This window comes from Canis lupus, chromosome 27 (assembly GCF_003254725.2).
Source record: "Canis lupus dingo isolate Sandy chromosome 27, ASM325472v2, whole genome shotgun sequence".
Taxonomy (NCBI): Eukaryota; Metazoa; Chordata; class Mammalia; order Carnivora; family Canidae; genus Canis; species Canis lupus.
In genome coordinates this window covers 28,212,639-28,232,467 of record NC_064269.1, presented here as the reverse complement: position 1 = coordinate 28,232,467, position 19,829 = coordinate 28,212,639, and the positions used below count along the sequence as shown (strand labels likewise).

General features: G+C 36.1%; 1 protein-coding gene across 24 annotated transcripts in view; it reads left to right on the top strand.

Moving 5' to 3' along the window:
- PLEKHA5 (pleckstrin homology domain containing A5) overlaps positions 1–19,829 on the top strand; it is a 242,712-nt gene that overhangs the window by 18,615 nt on the left and 204,268 nt on the right. The window lies entirely within an intron of this gene.

Below are 19,829 nucleotides of genomic sequence, written 5' to 3'. Positions count from 1 at the left end.
TTTATTAAATTTGTTAGTTCCTAACTCCTGTAATTTATTTTTTCTTTTGATGATATGTGTAGTTGGTTTGATAGTCTCATTGGGACTGTGTCTAAGGTTCAGAATGAGCCCTGGTGCTTCTGTTGTGGAGGCTGGGAGTGGAGAAGATACATAGGTTTCAGTATGTCTCTGAGAAGTCTTTGAAATAGAAGACCTCCCCTATCCTGCCCACACATAAAACCCATTGACCAGGCACTTGATGTCCTACTACCATGTTTTATTTTCCTCATGGCGCATAACACTGGCTCAAGTTCTTGTTCATTTACTTTTTTTGGTGGTTTGTCATCCCTGACTAGGGTGTAAGAAGCTTCATAAGAGCAAGGACCTCCTCTGACCTGTTTACTACTAAATTCTCAGACCTTAAAATAGTGCCTTCATCTTCTCAGGAGATGCTCAGTAAATATTTGTTGAACAGTTTTAATAAAATTTTTGTGATGAGAGTGTTGAATGCTCTGTCTCTCATACATTGTAGACACTCATTAAGTATTTATGCAATCTTAAGGAAGGCTCATGGGCAGTGGGAGCTCGGAGAAAATGAATAGTTGGAGCCACAATGGGTTTTTTCATGAATGCAGTGAAAGGCAGATGAGCAGGAGAGTTTAGGGTATGATAAATTTGCTGAAATGTTTATACCATTGGACTTTTAGGCTGGGAAGGAAGGAGGTGGAATAATCTCATGGATTGGAATAGAGATTCTCTTAAGACCAGAGAATTCAGACGGAAAGTAGTTAAACACGCATGCTGGGAGATTAGGGGTTATGTTGATGCAGTGTGATCACTGAAGTAGTGATTTCAGATGTGCCATATTATGGGCCCAAATGGGCACGAATGAATGAATCAGGTGATTGAAGGACCTTGTTAGTAGAAACTAACAGCTGCTCTTTGAGAGTGTGCAGCAGTACAGCTTATATCCTCAGGAGAAAGTCCTTAACAGCCAGGATATTGGGAACGCTTTGAGAAAAGGTTGAAGATATAGGAAAGCTTGCTTATTAGGGAGCACCACTTCCATAGGTAGTTTAGTTTACAAGATAAGTAGAGTGGAGGCTAGGTCAGCGATAGAAAGAACAAAGCCTTGTAGGGATAATGCTGGGTCAGGGGATCGATTGAGAAGGGAACGGAGATGGTATGAACCTAGGCATTAAGGGGCTTGATGGATTTAGTTTCAGTAGAGCCTTAGACAAAAGAGACCTTGGGACTAATGGACAAAGGCCATGATTCATTTGGCCAAGGCTGATGGTCAGCCCAGGAATTTCTGGCCTCTGCATGTGTGAAAGGTAGATGTATTTTGAACTCTTAGGAGCTTACATACTGAACAGACATACTCATTTAACAACTTCAGTCTTTTAGGTTTTTCAGAATATCTTAAGTATCTTTTTAAATGAGAACTATTTTTCAAATGTAAACTATTTTTAAATGTGAAATATTAATGATATATGCAATAATATGCCAACTAAATATACTAATTAAATCATTAGTGGACAATGAATTAATTTATGTAGTACTGTTTATCATGTACTAAAATTCAAAGATGAGATTTTCAAATTAGTATTGTTTGTTGTTTGGTCATAAAGTATTTTGCACTGGTATTGGCAGAAGTAGATGTTTTAAATGTAAATATTTAATCTCTTCTTTTTGTTGCTAGTCACTTTGAGAGTTTAAATTGTGTGGTGAACCAGAACAAAATTTCATAATCTTTAAACCACAAAGTTACCTAATAGACAACAGAGTAGGAATAACAGCAGTGGAAGATTTTACAAATTCCTGGAACCACCTGGAAATAATTTTAGGAAAGGCAGTTGATTATAAGCTCAAATAAGGACTGTGTAACATGAAGAATAATTAATAGTAATTACTTTCTTGCCTTTAACCCTTTGGTCAGACTTGTTCGACTGAAAGGAACAAGGCAGGCTAAAGTCTATGTAATTTAACTGTCTGTGCTTTTAGCTTGTTTTGTGCAATTAGCAAGTCTAATCTCTGTGGGTCAGGATGCCTAAGTGGCTCAGCAGTTGAGCATCTGCCTTTGGCTCAGAGCATGATCCCAGGGTCCTGAGATTGAGTCCTGCACTGGGCTCCCCACAGGGAACCTGCTTCCCCCTCTGCCTATGTCTCTGCCTCTCTTTCTCTCATGAATAAATAAATAAAATCTTTAAAAAATGAACTCTGTGGGTCAATTAATATTTGTTTTATTGCTACTTATATCTGGTGCTAAGAATTTTTAAGCCTTTTTTGAATATGTGTTTTATTTCATTACAAAAATTTAATACATATCAAATTAATATTTGTCAGACAATACTCCTGTGATACCTTTAGCTATAGAGCATGTCTTGGACCTTTGAAGCCCCCTCTTATCCTTTTTCATCACTTATGTTGAATCCATATATAATATGTGGTTTAATTTCTCCTGCTATGTTTTAAAATACTGTACAGTCATAGAATTATTCTTTGTGTGATTCAATTTTGTTAAACACTTTTTTTTATGAGATTTATCCAGGGTTGATGTTTATTTTTATGACTATGTACTATTTCACTGTATGATTATAATTTAACCATTTGTGATTAGTGGACATTTGTTTCCTATTTTATGGCTATTATGTGAATATTACTCTATGTCTCCTCGTGTATATTTGCAAGAGTTTCTCTAGAACATATATAACTATAACAGGTTTAAATATATGCTTTATTGAATAAATGTATTTTCTGAAGTAGTGTACTTTTAAGCTCCCTCTAGCAGCGTGTGAGTTCTTGTTGCTTCATATCTTTGTCAGCACTTGATATTGTCCAACTTTTACATTATTGACACTCTGGTGGTTGTCAAATATTTTCTTATTGTGGCTCTTACTTTGAATTTCCCAGATTAATAAAGTTTAGCATTTTTTATTATGTCCATGGTGTATTTGTATTTCTTTCTCTATGACATGCCTGTATATTGTCTACTTTCCTTGGCATCTTTTTTCTTATGATTTTTTAGAATTTTTAAGTTTGTTTATTAATGACAGATAGTGATCTCTTACAGATCTACTCTCCAAATTTGTAACTTGCCTTCACTTTATTTAAGAACTTTTTTGATGAACGTAATTCTTAATTTTAGTGTGATTATTTATCTGTCTTATGTAGGTTATGATAGGGATTTTTTTTTCCCTGTATCCAGACTTTTTTACCTCTTTACATTTTAGTTCTTATATTTTTTTGTATTGCTGGCTGATACTTCCAGTATAGTGATAAATAGAAGCAACTACAGATCTGACTTAAAAATAACTGCTTCTAACTTTACCATTAAGAATGATAGCTAAGGGCACCTGGGTGGCTCAGTCCACTAAACATCTGACTTGTCATTTTAGCTCAGGTCATGATCTAAGGGTTGTGAGATCAAGCCCTGCCGTGGGCTCTGTGCTCAGCAGGGGAGTCTGCTTGAGATTCTCTCCCCATGCCACTCCCTGACTCGTGTGCTCACTTTCCTCTCTCACACAAGCCTTTAAGAAAAAAGAATTTTTAATGAAGTTTTTTTGGAAGATATCCCTTTCAGATTAAGAAAATTCTCTGCTATCCCTAGCTTGGTAAGAACTTTTATTATTGAGTGAGTGTTGAATTTTATTGATTTTTTTTTTTTTTTTTTTTTTTTGCATCTGTTGAAATGACTTTTACCTTGCTAACTCAGTGAATTACTATGGATTGTGTTAATACACTTGTTTACGGTAAACCAATCTTTCATTCTTGGAATAAACCCAACTTGGCTTTAATTTAACTTTATTTTATTTAAATTCACTTTGTCAACATATAACACCCAGTGCTCATCTCATCATGTGCCCTCCTTAGTGCCTGTCCTCCAATTACCATGTTCCCCCCAACCCCCTCCCCTTCTGCAAACTATTTGTTTCCCAGAGTTAAGAGTCTCTTGTGGTTTGGCTCCTGGTCACAGTATACTTTCTATTTTGTACATTGCTTTGTTGGATTTGTTGGTATTTTGTTTAGGACATTGCCATTTATGACAATAAGTAAAATTGCCCTATAATTTCCTTCCCTTGTACTGTCATTGTCTACATTGATATCAAAGTTGAATAATTGATAATATGATATCAAAGTTATTCTAGCCCCAGAAAGTAAATTGGAGTGTATTCCTTTTTTTTTCTTTTTTGATATCAAAGTTATTCTAGCCCCAGAAAGTGAATTGGAGTGTATTCCTTTTTTTTTTTTTTTTTTTTTTTTTTTTTTTTTTTTTACATTGAGAGCTTTTACAAGAGATTGGAATCAATTATTGAGAAAGGTGTTATTATAATTTTCTTTGGTACAATTTTTTATGTGCGATGACTTTTCATTTTGTCTGTGGAAGTTCTGTCATTTTTTTTAATTTTTGAAATTATGTTAGGCGATGCAGGTAAGTGTGGAATTGATATGTTTTATTAAGCACAGAATGTATCATCAGAATGAGTTCAACATTTTATTATTAGAAGAGGACCTTGACCTTCATTTATACTCAGGACCTTGCCTATTTTGTCTGATTTTAATGTATCATTCCAGCCTTCTTTTATTTAGTACTTGCCTAATATAACTTTTTCTACCCTTTGTTAGAAAAAACACCTTTGTATATCCATCTATCTTCCACATATCTCTTTTAATTAGTATATAGTAGATTTTTACCTAGTTTGAAAAAAATTTTCTAATCTAGAGATTTAGTTTACTTATATTTCTTGTGACCATTGGTACATTTAAAATTATACCTTCCTCTTTCATATATTCTTCTTTTGCCCTTTTTTTTTTTTTTTTATGATAGTCACACACAGAGAGAGAGAGAGAGAGGCAGAGACATAGGCAGAGGGAGAAGCAGGCTCCATGCACCAGGAGCCCGACGTGGGATTCGATCCCGGGTCTCCAGGATCACGCCCTGGGCCAAAGGCAGGCGCTAAACCGCTGCGCCACCCAGGGATCCCTCTTTTTGGTTTTTAAGAAGATAATTTACATACTTTATTACATTGTATAGACCTCAAATATTTAGATAGCAGTGGGTAATAAATTTTCACCTTAGAATTTGACTTATAAGAGACAGATTTCAGTATGTCCCACACATTCAGTAAGAAGTTATTAGAAGACATGCCTGAAAAAAGGTCTTCGTAATTTTGGAAGAAGTAATTCTAGGGAAGATTACTGACTGTTCTCTTGTGTAGTTGGCATGGTTAAATATGCTGGCTGAAGGCTTTGTGCTTTTTTTTTGTTTGTATTCATCAATGGAAGCAGAATGTTAACCTTAAAAACTAGAATCTCTTATTAGTAGTCTGCTATTTATATTGGCTTTCTGGTGACTTAAAATAATCATGACTTCAGCTAACACTGAATCTCAACTGTATTAAGGTCTGTACCTTGTGAGTAGAGAGATAGCATAGGCTTTGCCCTGAGGAGTTCGTATTCCCCAGCATTATCTCCTGATGGTACAAAAATGGCAGATGAGACTAAGAAACCTCTTTCTAGCTGTGTCACTTTTGGGTTATACCTCTGGGTTATAAAGGGATGGATGAGGCCTAGGGAGGAAAATGAAACAAGGGGGTAAGAAATAGGAAGGAAGAGTGGGAAGAGAAGGAATTCTCCTGGGGGTGGGCAAGTAGAATAGAGTGGTGGTGACCGTTTCCTTCGGTTGCCTGTCTTTAAACAGATTATTTAAGGATACATGTATGAGCTCCTAGTCCTTACCTGAAAGCTCATTGTCACATACTGGGAAGACCTCACAAGCTCTGAGGTATGTCTTGATGACAGTAGCTGTTTCACCTGGCAAAAAGGAAATCCAGACAATCCCAAACTTGTTTTGATTATGAGATTAAATGAAAACACTTTGGGGGTGCCTGGGTGGCTCAGTCAGTTCAGCATCCAACTCTTGATTTTGGCTCAGGTCACCATCTCAGAGTCTTGAGATTGACTCCCGTGTGGGGCTCCACACTGGGTGCGGAACCTGCTTAAGATTTTCTCTCTCTCCCTTTCCCTCTGTCCTCCTCGCTCTCGCCACCCACCCCCTGCAACTCTATCTAATAAGAGAGCCTGTGCCAGCAATGGAAGAAAGCAAGTCTTTCCTGTTAAGTCCCTACATCTTGATTTTTCTTCAGGTCCTGCTTGTGTATTGCTGTGATAGCTTTCCTGATCTGGAGTAGTTTGAGGACTGGTCGATTTTTTAAAAAGCTTTGGAATCACCTGTATCAGGACTTTAAATGTGACTTACCTATAATTGAATGGAGTATGTTTTCTTCTGCAAAAGAAACACTTTATTTTTTTAAAGATTTTATTTATTTATTCATGAGAGACACAGAGAGAGAGAGAGAGAGAGAGAGAGAGGCAGAGACACAGGCAGAGAGAGAAGCAGGCTCCATGCAGGGAGCCCGATGTGGGACTTGATCCCGGGATCCCAGGATCATGCCCTGGGCTAAAGGCAGGTGCCAAACCGCTGAGCCATCCAGGGATTCCCAGAGTGTAACAATTTAAAGATGTGAATCATAATCTTGGGCATATAATATATTAATCTTTATCTAGAATTTGTTTTACTCTGCACTCAAGGTCGCAAAGGCTTTCACATAGGTGACAAGACTCTATGAGACATAGAATTACTTCTTCATAATCTTCACAATGAATCAAAGATGTGAGGAAGAATAGTGAGCAACGATTTCTGGCTTCTGTGGAACTGAGCATAACACCACCTTACTGACCCAAATGTCCTAATAACCCCTGAAACAACTTGCATGGCTCTCTGAAAATAACTCCTCTCTGGTTGAAGATCTTTTTTATCTTCAGAGACACTCCTGAGAAGTGTGTGTGGAATGATTGGTCCTTTTCTCTGTTAGGTTATGCAGGTAGACCCACGTGTACAGACAAGGTAATTTTTTCAGTGTCCATGTTATTTTTGTTTGTTTTTTGAGACAATTATTTGTATTAGAAATTAGTTTCCAATTTACTGTCTAGCTTTTTGAAGTTTCCTGTATCAGTTATTATCTCACAAAGTGAGTACAGAACTGCAGCGGCCCTCCCTTGCAATGCAATCTTTAATTGGCAGAGGAATCAGAAAGGTTAGATGGATGCATTTCCTTGCTATTTTTTTTTTTTTTCCTTTAAGGAATAGAATCAAGCCAGTCATTACAACTTCTGTGAAACAGAAGAGGAAGTAATTGGAGATTTTTTGTAGAGCAGTGTAGAAAGTTGGCCTTTTCCTTTAGAAAGTTGGTTGTGGAGAGTTTCTCAGGTTTAGTAGTGACTATATATGACACTGAATTTTTATGTTTTAGTTTCAGTAAGAAAGCACAGAAAAATTCGATATTCCATTTAGAGTAAATGTTTCTGGCATCCAGAATGATAACACTCTTGCTGTTGGTCCCTTAGTGTAATGATCAGCTTATTCTACTTGTCATTTCCAGGACTTGTCTTTTTCTTTTTTCTTGCTTTATTGAGATATAATTGATATATACCATGCCAAGACTTTTTATTAAAGTACTTCCCAACAGTATTTTTTTTCATTATAGTCTTCTCATACATTTGGTATGAACTCTGCTTAGCAATTATGGTTTCGTTTCCCTGTTTCTATAGGACATGAAAAAATTCGTGCATTTATTCAAACATTTGAGCCCCTGATAAATGTTGACTATTGGGAATATAGTAGTGAACCAGACAGATCTGACCCTTACCCTCACATATGTTATAGTCCAAACACAAAACCCTTTGCATTGAGTTTAAAATTACAAATCAAAAGTTTGAAAATTTTGCATAATTTTTAATTGAATGGGAAAAGATGGAATTAACTGAATTTTTTATGTTACATAATCTGTCAGGTGGTGGGATGCAAATATGAAAAAGGCAAGGTCTACAAACTGGTTATTCTTGGAACTTCATAATTGATTTTTGATAGTCACGAATAATGTGATAACATTTATCCTAATACCTACTGTTTGCTAAGATACAATGCTAGATACTAGGATGACAAACTGCATGCTAATAATTAGTAGGGCTTTTGTTTTTTATTTTCTTAAGATTTTGAGAAAACAGTTATTTGAATTAGAAACTGCTTGCATTTGTACCTGTTATTTTAAGTATATCAAGTTTTTATCTGCCTGTTTTATGCAATATCTGCTGTTTGTGGAACACTGAAGTATGTTCCAGGCACTCTGCTCAGTATTTTATATGCGTTATGTCATTTATTGCATACACCATATGGACCCTCCCACCAGTTGTTGAGCATTTTATGTACCTGTCACTATGTAAGCATTTCATCTCTTTACAAATGAGGAACTTAAGCCTTAGAGAACTGGCAGAGCTGGGATTCAAACTTGGGGTAGGTTGCAGTTGTGGGTGTGTATCCTACCCAAAAAGATCTCATAGCAGTTTAACTTTCTGGTAAACTTTTCATCTGTGGTATAAATAGAGGATCAGATTATTTAAAATTCACCGATTCAGAAAAGAGGCAATAGAAGATTGGAGTGGTACTCAACTATGGAATTAATCCTTTTATGTAACCAATATTTTGTATTTGTTATGACCAGCTTTAAAAGAAAACAAAACAACACTTCCACCCGTTTCAACTAATACAGCTATTGCCATAAACCTACCATCAAGTTGATAATGACATTTTAAAAAAAGTAATTCCATGAAATTAGTCTGGAAATTCATGTATTTTATTACAGCCAGTGTTCTGTTGTGTAAAGGTAGTCATGCTGATGGCTTTAAAAATTGATAGTTTGAGGAATATCTGTTTTAGTACATTTTCGAATGCCAACACCCTTCTTATAGGTTCTGGGCTTCCATTGACTTTACAGCTCCCTATTTAGAAGAGAAAAAAAAAATTTCAAACTAGAATGTAAAGTAGCTATAATAAGACATTCACTGGCCAAAGTATTGCCTCACCTCCATCTGAACGTAGCCCTGCCTCCTTGGTTCCTACGGGTGTGGTAGAGATCTTGTGTGGTTTTTGAAGGGTAAGGAGGACTGTTTGCAGTTATGACCCATTGGCATAAACTGACTGTAGTCTATACCAGCTTGCTTAATAGACCTGATTATCTTGCCACAGCAAAATCAGGTATGGTTTTTAACTTGTCCATCTTTCCTATATTTTAAGCCACTTGTAAGTAGATAGACATCTCTGATTTTAAATGGCATTAAATTAGAATTAACAACTGAATAATTCAACTGATGTTGTACAACTTAGAACACAAACCAGACAGTAAATTACTAAATCTAACATTCCAAGTGTTTTCTAGTGTGCCTTTAACTTTTGCTGGGCACAAATGGAAATGCTCAGCCTCTGAAGATCATAAAAAGGGTTTGTTACTGTTTAGTAATACAAATTAAAACACAGCTGGGAATGAAGTAGTTAGCCCAATCTCACAGACATTAGCCTCCCTCTGTTTATTTCCGCCTGTGTGTATTCCTAGAAGCAAACAGCTGTGTATTCAGTTTTCTTCTTTATTCCTTTACTTAAGATCTGGATTTCAAAAGAAGTAAACTGGGCATTTAGGCTGAGAAAAATTGCCATATCTTTTTCAGTTGAAGCAATGGTATATCCATAACATTAAAATATTTTTTGAAATAGATTTACCTGCAGTTTCATATAGTTGTGGCCATAATCTACCTGCCCTTTAAAAAAATATAAATGCTGTAAGAGGATTGGAAAGTTCCTTGTCTCTCTTCCTTACCTCTTCACCACCTTTTTCCTCCAACTTCTAGTGACAGTTTATTATAATGACTACACAGTATTGTGTAGTTATATCATAATATATTCCATTAGTTCCCTATTTTCAGTGGTTGATTTTTCTAATCCTTTTTATTAAAATAATTTAATTCTATAGAAAACATCCTTGAACATATATTCTTTAAAAGATTTTTTTTAAGTTCATAGTTGTAGCATTGCTGGGTCAAGGAGTGTGAATTTTAAACTTGATACTTTATAATAATAAAGTGTCTTAAATTGAACTTTAACTTGATGGGGGACAGAGGACATCAAAGCTTTATAATCTCAATATTCTAAGAAGTAATTTTTTTCTGCTCAAATACTAAAATATTAAAACTGATAGTAATAGTATTAATAATAGTTCATCACCTTATGGAAGAAAGCAGTAAGGCTTTTGTTTTCTTTTAAATCAAAGGATTTATTGTAGAAACCATAGCCTTATGAAAAGTCTGGCAGTCAGGACTTTTGGGTTCTTTTTTTAACTATTTAAGTTTTTAGGAACACCTGGGTAACTCAGTGGTTGAGCCTCTGCCTTTAGCTCAGATCATGATCCCAGGGCTCTGGGATCTAGTCTTTATCAGGCTCCCCAGAGGGAGTCTGCTGCTCCCTCTGCCTATGTCTGCCTCTCTCTGTGTCTCTTGTGAATAAATACTCTTCAAAAAAAAAACACAACTATTTAAGTTTTTAGAAGTTCATGTCCTTTCTTAGCATGAATATGTTAATGTTTTATATTAGAAATGTTCAGAACATTCCCTAACAAAAAAGAGTAGGATAACTGAAAGTATTTTTATGCAATATTTTCCTTTACTCTTGAGCTGTATCCCTATATTTTTCAAGGAGAAGCAGATTCTCTCACAACTCATTTTGAATCAATTACTGTTTTTTCTTTTTGTTTTGTTTCTACTGGAAAAAATGCTTAAGCGAATGTCAGAAAACTTGCATCTGATTTGACTAAAATATGTTTTTGTGTCTTTCTGAAGACCAAAGTGTTACTTCATTTGTAAGGAAATCTTTTATGTATTGAAAGCTAATAGGTTTAATAGTTAGCTACCTATTAAAACATATTGTCAGTACCCCATCTCACTCATGTGCACCAAAGATTGAGAACTACTACTATTTTAAACTCTCAGATTTTGCAGATAGGATCTTGGCTCAAAGTAGCAGTTCAGCCTTCTATAGATTTAAAATGGAGCCTTTACTTTCTAAAGTGTGCTGACTACTTTTGCTTTTCCAGGATTAGCAGGTATTGAGATAGTGATATGTTGAGAATATGCCAGTAAAACAATTTCTAGGAGCAAAAACTTTTTGGCATTGAAATAAGAGGATTTACTATAACATATGTGCTTTTGGAAATTAACCAAGATGGAGTATGTGGGTGCCAGCTTCAAAATGGAACAGAGAATGTTCTTTCCTTCAGGGCAAAGGAAAGAAGTATAATCTCAATTATTCAAATTAGATACCCGTTTTCAAAACAGAATGAGTAGATTTTTCTGGAGCCATAAAGTAGTCTTACTTTGTTCCCATAATATAGATTTGCACACACTCATTTAAGTGAATGGCCAAAAAAAAATTATTAGTCATCTAATGTGAATCAGAAATCATTTAACTTCTGAAAAGCAATTGTATTGTGATGCAATCGTTTTGGGGGAAATGAAGGAAGTTCACAATTAGGTTTATTGCTTTAGCAATTGCTTTGTATTTATGTTGAAATACAAGTTTATTTTAATATAAAATGGAATTATTATACATTTGCCTTAGTTTAATATTTTTCCTTACTACAGAACTTAGAGTTGCAATTCTAGCTTTCATTTTATTCCTACTGGAAAGTTCTCAACATTAAATTCCTTTACTCAACAAATTACCAAGTTCCCACTATGTGTTAGGCAAGCTCTGCTATTTCTTTCTGTTGGCATTTTGTTAGGTGATTTTAAAATGGTTACCCTAGGGCAGCCCTGGTGGCGCAGCAGTTTAGTGCCGCCTGCAGCCCAGGGTGTGGTCCTGGAGACCTGGGATCAAGTCCCACATCAGGCTCCTTGCATGGAGCCTGCTTCTCCCTCTGCCTGTGTCTCTGCCTGTCTCTCTCTCTCTGTGTCTTTCATGAATAAATAAGTAAAATCTTAAAAATAAATAAATAAAATGGTTACCCTAGTTTACTGCATTTTTTTTAAAAGATTTTTATTTATTTATTCATGAGAGACACAGAGAGAAGCAGACATAGCAGAGGGAGAAGCAGGGTCCCTCCAGGGGAACCTGATGTAAGACTCGATCCCAGGACTCTGGAGTCACAACTTGAGCAGAAGGTAGACTCTGAACCACTGAGCCACCCAGGTGCCCCTGCATTATTCTTTCATAGGAAATGGGTTTATACTTAATTTTAACCCTTCTTCCATATAAGAGTATTATACTGAACATTTCTAGGGGAAATGTTTTCTGTTGAGGCAAGTGGACAAAGAAAACCGGTTATTTATGGGTAAAATTGATTTTTCTTAATCCTGAAATTGCAGGATATAATTCATCCCTTGAACTTATTTCCTTGAAGACACTTTTTTTTTTCTGTAATGTTTTAATATTTAAAGGCACCAAAATTAAAAGGAAGTCTTTCTCCACTTTCTAGTCCAGCCATTCAGTTTTAGGATATTAATATCTTCCTTGTCAGATTGCTTTGTGACTTTAGCTAAAGAACAAAGCACTTGAATATATCATCTTGTAAGAATGTGGACCTTATGAACAAATTAAGAGAGAAATTCATTCCAGGTATTACATTAGCAAGGTTATGATGAAATAATACTTGAAATTATAGGGGAAGTAAAAATTAGTATAATTAGACGAGTTTCAATTTAGTAAGTATAGAAGGGTCAGCATTCACAATTACCTTGGAAAAATGCAATAGCCCTTTTTCATTTTCTTCAAGTGTTTATAGTCTTGATGTGTCATTTTATCCTAGTATTTAAAGGAGCAGTAGGATATTACTACATTAACTTGAGCTTTAAATATTCTTATTTGAACATTAATTGATAGAATAAAAATGTTTTTTCTAAGCTGATTTTACTGATCAATCAGAGGCAAGAAAATTCTAGCTTTATTTTTCTATGTCTTATAACTATACAATTTTTGCTTTGTCTTTTAAAAGAATAACATTTTATTATGTCATGTAGATACTATTCCTTGTATTGATCTTCTGGTTCAGTGAGAATGTGCTTTGTTTATGAAAAAGGAAAAGAGCATTTCATTGAAAAATGTTTTTATAAGGAAGTAGAATATAAAAATAACTCATTTGTGTGTTTTTAAAAATTTGTTAATACACTGAATTCAAGCTTGACTTAGGCTGTGTGTATCCTAGGTTTAATAATTTAAAATTTTAAATAATTTAAATAAATTAAACATTTAATTAATTGAAATAACTAAAATTTGTGTCAAATATCAAGTATTTTTTTTTAAAGATATTTACCACTGTCTCAATGTTTTCATCATTTCTTAAACTTTTACTTTTTCATTTTCTGTTGTATTTGTCATTTATCTGGTACTTTGGAGGATAATTAATAACACTAGTTCTTAGTCATGAGTTGCACTCAGACTTTATATAAATCAGTTGTTTAGAACTTGTAGTACGTTTTCCCATAGAAACAATATTGTGGAAGTAAATCTTTCCTCAAACTAGCCAACTCATGATGTATTGTACCGATAGTATTAGAAAACTGTAATTTATTTGCAATACTTTGGACAGATACATCCCTCTATTATAATCTTGTAAAGATTCTTGTTTGCTTTCCCTTTTACTTCTATTTTTTTTAAACTTTTTTCACGAATATTTTATTTAATTAATTAATTAATTAATTTATTTATTTATTTATGATAGTAACAGAGAGAGAGAGAGAGAGGCAGAGACACAGGCAGAGGGAGAAGCAGGCTCCATGCACCTCCCGGGTCTCCAGGATCGCGCCCTGGGCCAACGGCAGGCGCCAAACCGCTGCACCACCCAGGGATCCCCTCCCTTTTACTTCTTAAGCAAATGTGATGGAGACTTCTCTTCTTAACTTCTGCAGATACCTCCTGTGGCTTTCTGTGGCACCTCTAGTGGAAATTTTGTTCTGTGTATGTGGAAGCTGGGGAGAAGACCTATATAAATGTGAACAAATCTGAGCTTCTTCGATGGATACCTCTTAGTCTTGACCTCAGGGCTTGGCTGACTCTTCTACTACTAAGAACTAACATGTCTCCTTTTCACTGTTCTCTCAACTTAGCCAGTGCATCTTTTCTTCCTGGCCCACTTCCAGTAGGGACACAGTCTCACTTCTTTCTTCCGCTTTCCCAAAAGCAATTTCACAGGCCATGTGGTGGATTCTACGGGTGTGAATGTATGTGTACGTGTTTTCCTTATTCATTCCTTCTTTCCTTCCAATTGCTAGGAAGATGAGAAATGAAAACTTTCTATAGTCACTTCCCTTCTGCAGTCACCCCCCCTCCCCATCCAGGCTGTTTTCTCTTTTTTTGATAGATCATGTTCCATCAGTTTTATAGCCATAAAGGTTATACGTTTTTGAATATTCAAAAGCTATTTCATAGGGGCACCGACTATCCTAGACATCTTAGCACCAATGTTGGGTGTTAGGATTTAGGGAGCAAAGAGCAACAAAGGGCATTTCAGAGTTTGGGAAAGAAAATGAATTTAGGGGCTATAAATATAAACATTATTGTGCCTGTATTTGAGGAGGAGAAGAAAAGGGATACAGAATTAGCCATACATTTAGCTGTTGTACTCTTTGCAAACCTCTCTCTCTTTCTAGGTTCCTTGTACTTGAAGCCAGGCAGGGTGGAAGAGGTGGATAAGGAAGGTTGAACTGGGAAAGAGGAAATAAGGAGGAAATCTCTTTGAAGGAGAGCACCAGGAGGGAATTTTTGCAGTCTTAATCGTCCTTTGAAGCAGTTCTTAACCTTTTTTATTTATGTTATATATACACACACATACATGTTTGTGATTGCAAAGCAACCAATTAAATTGAAATAGATGATAATTTTAAAACAAATTTTTGATACTATAATATCTGCTTCTTTATTATCATATAAAGTCTAGAAGTGAGTCTAAGTTTTTTGAAGTGTTGATGTGTAAATGATATTTCAGGATATCTGCAGTGACTATACTATGACACAAAATATCTGAATTCTACTGATGATAAAAATGTGAAGTGTTCCTGATGTGTGACTTGTCTGCATTTATAATTGAAGAAAAGGCTAAGTTTCCGCGAGAGGTCATTGAAGATAGAGAGTAATATCTTTCCCGTCTAACTTAATGCATTTTCTGAGTTCCATCCCCAGGTCCCTGTATTCCCTCCTATTCCTTGGGATACTTTTGTTTAGCGAGAACAAAGCAGATTAGAGACTGTCTTCATTTAAAAATTATAGTCCCTCTGTAATGAAATAAATTATACCTGTACAAATAGAATGTAGGGAAATCTTAGACATGCAGGCCATAGCAGACACTGATCTAGTACTTTTACATACTATATTTGATTTTAGATATTTCTCTTACTTATGGGTGGCATTTAACTTGTGCCTTTTTAGAAAGACATGTGAAATGATTGGCAAATTAAAGCACAATGCAAAATAAGATGTAAATGAAATCAGCAGTGAGTGAGTTTTATAAAAAAAAAAAGGGAGCTTATTTTGTATACAGGAACAGGTTGTTTTTGTTTTTAATGAATGTCAGCAACTTTACAAAACAAAGATAACTAAATGAACATTAGACTGACCTAGGGACAGATCATTTCATTTCCCTGTCTCTCAACTTTCCTCTACACAAATCGATGCCAGTTAACTATTCTGTGTACCTCAGAGAGTTGTTGTCAGGAGAAATGAATGAGATAATTGAAAGTAAACACTTTTAAACTGCCGAGCACCTTACTAATATAAGATGGTATCGTTATTAGTTTTGGTGTTGGTGATGAAAAGTAACTCACAAAATTCAAAGAGTGTAGTGTGACCAACACAACTAAATCTAAGATATAGTTGTACAGTGGGTTGGGACTCTAATCTGGTCTAATGTCTTCATTTTGTGCAGGAAAGGAAAGAACTCTAATATTTATTTAGTGCCTATGAAGTGTCAGAAGCAGTGCTGGATCTTTTCATATATTACCTTCTTTAGTACCCAGAATAACTTTATAAAGCTAGGTATTAACACTTCACACCGCCCCCACCCCTTTGTGAACAGGTGAGAAAATGAAGACATAAAAAAGTAGCATGACCAATATCATAGCTAGTTAACCAGGACCCAGAATTTGAATTTGATCTTTCTACTCTACTGTCTGAGGTAGAGGCTCTGTGCTTCTAAATGTTATCTCTGCTGGTTTTTGCTAGTTGAGTTTCGGTGTCCTGGAAAACTGTGGTTGACTTCTTGTTTATGTTTTCTATTCTAAATGTATTCATTGTGGGCTACCCACTTAACTGTTCTATTCTGCCCTCTTGGGAAAAATAAAATAACTCTGCCATTTGGGGCCTTTACAGATTTCCAGTTTTTCAAGTCTCATCTGAGTTCTTAGTATACCCAGTGACCCTTAAGGTCACTAATCACCTCTGCAGAGGTTAGCCAACCAATCCTGTTCCCACTCTCGAGAGAATAAAGTGAGGCTCCCTGTTAAGAACTTTCTTTTTCCAACTTTTTTCTTCCATCACCCAAAGCAAGATACAGTTTTGAGTTTTTAAAGATTTTATTTATTTATTCATGAGAGACAGAGAGAGAGGGGGGCAGAGACATAGGCAGAGGGAGAAGCAGGCTTCCTATGGGGAGCCCGATGCAGGACTCGATCCCAGGACCCCAGCATTACGACCTGAGTGGAAGGCAGATGCTCAATCACTGAGCCACCTAGGTGCCCCCTGAGATATAAGTTTATCCTGACTTTACTTCCATTCTCCCTGTTTTAAAGGAGTGACTGTTCTTTTCATCTGAAAGAAACTCTTCTTACACCTCTGCTGTTGATCCCCCAACCACCCCAAAGTTGCTTTAAGATGTTGCTTAAACATCTTTTTTACCTTTTGTTTCATTTCTTCACATGAGAAAACTTTTTTTTTTTCAAGCCTCCACCTTTCTGAAAAGGCATCACTTATCTTCGTCCTATTCTTGATATTTCTTCCTTCTCTTCTCTCATTATTTTCAGTAGCCAGATTCATTGGTGCCTTTGCATTGTGGCTATTATGCTGTCTTTCTTCCTTGATGCCACTTCCCACTATCTAAAATCCCCTGATTTACCTAGCTCAGTAGGTTTTATTACCATCTCTAGGATTCTCAAGTACAACTTCTCAGTCTGCTGAGAAGGTATATTTTCAAGCATAAATACTGGTAGCCTCTGTTGCTCACATCCTTCATATGTCTTCTTGACACAGTCACTTTCCCTGAGTGATCTTGTTTTTTCATGTTAATCTTCAGCCACTAGTGATAACTCCTAAGTTTTTATCTCCAGCCATCTTTCTCTCCACCATTTAAACCCATTTTTCTGTTTTTACCTGTGGGTGACATAAATTGAAGTATTCCCAAATAAACACGTTCTCCTGTCACTCTACTGTGACCCCTTCTCCCAATTTTCCCCTTTATTTTTCTCCTCAAAAATAACAACCAACCATCCCCCATACAAACACTCCCCCCCAAAAAAACAACAACAACAACAAAAAAAAAACTGCAACTCATATCACCTTGTTCTGTGCTTCCTGAAGACAATTTTGGAATTGCTGAAAATTCTTCTCTTGACGGGGTGAAGATGATGTTCCCACAGATGGATGGGTTGCAGATCTTCTAAGAAGTATCATGTAAGGTTTGGTTTTCTTATTTAGTATCATGTTAGTTGCTTTATAAGAAACTTACACTGTATCTGACCTACATTTAAGTCAAAGTTACATGCATGCATTATGGCCCATGCCTGATGCTCTGCAAACGGTGGTGGTTTTAATTAGAAACTGAGGATATGAGTGCTCCACTTCTTTCTTTCTTTTTTTTTTTTTTTAAAGATTTTATTTATTTATTCATGATAGCCAGAGAGAGAGAGAGAGAGGCAGAAACACAGGCAGAGGGAGAAGCAGGCTCCATGCCGGGAGCCCGATGTGGGACTCAATCCCAGGAGCCTGACACGGGACTCGATCCCAGGACTCCAGGATTGCGCCCTGGGCCAAAGGCAGGCGCCAAACCACTGAGCCAGCCAGGGATTCCCCGCTCCATTTCTTTTTTTTTATAAAACTCTAGTTTCCTTTCAATATCTAGAGTAAATCTTGGATCAGAAAAATTTATTCTGGATAAGAACCTTTTATTGTTAGCAACCTAGACATCATTTTTCTAGATCTTTGGACAGTGTTTTAATTCACCCACATCCTTAATCAGTGTTAAATTGCTAGCGATAGAATCTTTGATATTCAGAGATGAGGTCTGACGTATAGAGTATAGAAAAGAGTTCAAACCAGAAACCTGTAATACCTGTTTAGCCTGTGTTATAACCAAGACTGGGCAGATTCTCTGCAGGATCCACTTTGGGGAAGCTCTACATAGTGGCTTGTAATGTCTTTTATTTTCTAAAACTTTTGTGTGTTTTGGTTAAACTCTTCTTCAGACACTTTACTATTCAAGCCACTTTAGGAAGTGAAGTTATATCACAGTTACACTGTGAGCCATTTTAAAAAGGGTTCATAAAAGGCAAAGTAATTAGTATTGTCCCAAGTGCCATTATTTAACTGTGGTTTCAATTTGTAAAATATTTAGAAGTTTGGAAGATTAAGTAACTTTTCAATAGCAAAGATTTGTTGAAGGTTAGCTTTTTGGAAGTACTCTGATAGAATCCTAGGAAAAATACAACTTTGGTACATGCATGTGTTAGGTGAGTTTACAGACTAGAAAATTAGATGTAACTAAGAAACTTGATTTCATCCTGAACAAGTGGGTAACCAGGATGATCTAGTGTAAATCCAACCCTGGCTGCCCCATTGTTCACCAAAATACCAGAGATTTTTCATGCTCTGGATACCAGAGGCTTATTGTCTTTTGCATTGTTCTTGCTGTCTCTTCCTTACTTACTTTAAAAAGGAATCGAATATTGGGAATTACATTTAATGTCCCCATTTTAATTACTTGCACATTTCACTTTTACAAGTGGTCCGTTTGAACATATAAATGTGATTCAAATATTATTAATTTTTAACTCTCAACTTGTTGCTTTATATTGACACCAGCTAAATAAGTATCTGGCCAGGACAAAAGGACTCCTCCTCAGTTACTTAGAGGAAACCAGTTAGGGGGCCCTGCTTATCTTTCTGTTGTGCAGGGTGAGGCTTTTGCATGATCTTGAAGCAAATGAGGGTGCAACAGCTCTGGCTTTTTATAAGGAGAAGTGAGCCTAGAGGTTCCACAGGCATCTGGGGATTTGAAATTTATCACATATGGACACATGTCTTATGTTCCAAGTCTCAGCATCTCTCCTTCCCCCAGTAAAATTAAAAAGTAAGTAAATAAAAGAATTCCTTTCTACCCTTTTCAGAAATAGTATTCTGAAATTTTGGTACCCAGCATTTCCAACTTAGTGTTATATTTGTTAGTGCAGTGATTTTTTTTGTTTTTTCAGTTGGTGAATTTGATTTTGGAAGTACTTATGGGATATGAAACTACTATGTGCATATCAGAAGCTCTATGATACCTACTATTTAGAAACCTAGTTTTTTGTTTTTAAAGATTTTACTTACTTATTCATGAGAGACACAGAGAGAGGCAGAGAGAAGAGAGAGAGAGAGAGAGAGAGGCAGAGACAGGAGAAGCAGGCTCCATGCAAGGAGCCCAGCATGGGACTCTATCCCTGGACTCCAGGATCACGCCCTGAGCTGAAGGCAGATGCTCAACTGCTGAGCCACCCAGGTGTCCGGAAACCTAGTTTTTATTAAGATGATCTAGCTTTTTAAACTCTTCGTATGTCTAAGCTGAGTATTTAAGGACCACTGAACTCAGTAGATAAGAAGGCTATTTTTAGAAACAAGATACTTTGTGATTAAGAAGACAGACTTTGGAGAGGGAGACAAACCATAAGACCCTCTTAATCATAGCAAACAGAGGGTCACTGGAGGGGAATGGGTTGCGGGGACAGAG